At 56.0% G+C, this 1,421-nt stretch overlaps 1 long non-coding RNA gene across 1 annotated transcript; it reads left to right on the forward strand.

Annotated features, from left to right (window-relative positions):
* The first annotated feature begins 363 nt into the window (after window positions 1-363).
* LOC107124172 lies at window positions 364-1,369 on the forward strand. The gene is made up of 3 exons (XR_001482979.1): window positions 364-425; window positions 913-985; window positions 1,277-1,369. It is a non-coding gene; the product is annotated as an uncharacterized LOC107124172 (long non-coding RNA).
* Window positions 1,370-1,421: the final 52 nt, after the last annotated feature.

The raw sequence follows: 1,421 nt of genomic DNA on the forward strand, positions 1-1,421 counted from the left end.
ATCACTCTACTCTGGCCCTCCAGCCTGGCCTGGAGGTGATTTCTGTCTAATGGTATTTCCGGCGCCGAGGGGAAATGCACTCGGTACGTGCCCCGAGGCTTCTCTCTCCTTCGGTGTGGCCTCATACCTGGTAAGACTCACCCCCACTGTTGGAAATCAGTCTGGGGCGTCAGAATTGGTACTTCCAGGACTGCGCTTGCTGATTAAAAGGGCCCGACTTTCTCTCTGCGCCTCCGGCAGTGGCAGGGATTGCGGCATCTTTGTGAGGAGAGGGATGGGAGGCGGGAAGGAAGGGCCGGGTGGGAATTTGGGGGGGCCGCAACGGAGTGATGCGCCCTCCACCCCCTTTCTGTCTTTCTATACAGGTGTGAACCCCTCTGACCCTGCTCCTTCGTGTCCCCCCGATGTGCCTCTCGACCTCCAAGGTAAGGGGGACCTGCCAGGACTGGGTGCGACGTGGCAGAAAGGGGAATTATCCTCAGAAGTCTGTTAGCAAGTGCAGAATTTGCCGGAGGGCCCGACTTTTCAGAAGCTTGGGGGTGCCTCTGAGCACGTGCAGAGTGCATCTTCCCCTCTGAGGGACCTGGTTTTTAATACTTTTTTTTTAAAAAAACCCCTTTTCTCCCACTGTTTTCTTACTGAAGCGATTTCTCACTGGGTGTGTGTGTGAAAAGCACTCTAGACATGCTCAGAGGTGCAGTTTTAAAGGTAAAGCCCTACTCACCTTGACCTTGTATCTGTCTGTCTGCCCCTCTCTTGCTCTTTCTGGTTAAAAAAAAAAGTTCTCCTTGGAGGGAAAGACAGTGTTCAGGCCCCCGTGTGCCATAATTCTAGAGTCCAAAAAACCAGCTGCCTTGTCTCCTGACCCCTCTCTTCCTTTTGGGGGGGAATCTTTCGATCTTCTCCTCACAGGCACTTTCAAAGGCTGGCAAATTAGCACCGAGCCCCTGTCTGTGGAAAAGGAGGCTGACTGGCCGCGCTACAGGTGAGGGGGTCCCTGGCCGCCGGTGGGCTGGGGTTGCCGGCTCCAGGTTGGGAAATACCTGGAGGCTTTGGGGGTGGGGCCTGAGGAGGGCGGGATTTGGGAAGGGGCGGGACTTCGATGGCCATAGAGTCCACCTTCCAAAGCAGCCATTTTCTCCAGGGGAACCGATCTCTGTTGGGAGAGCTCCAGCCAGTACCTGGAGTTTGGCAACCCTAGCTACATACCCCCAGAGGTCTGGCATCCCTTGCCTTCCTCCGCCCTGGCCTCTGACCCGTCTCTTCCTGTCCCCAGCTGGAGTGTTAAGCAGCAGGAAGTCGACCTGCTGGCTGAGGGACTCTGGGAAGATCTCCTAGACGTGTACCAGCCGAACGTCACCATCATGGACTGGTAAGCTGGGCCCCAACTGAATGAACATCTGGAGCAGAGGCCCATCAGT

The sequence above is a fragment of the Gekko japonicus genome, unplaced genomic scaffold, assembly GCF_001447785.1.
Source record: "Gekko japonicus isolate JY-2015 unplaced genomic scaffold, Gekko_japonicus_V1.1 scaffold13698, whole genome shotgun sequence".
Taxonomy (NCBI): Eukaryota; Metazoa; Chordata; class Lepidosauria; order Squamata; family Gekkonidae; genus Gekko; species Gekko japonicus.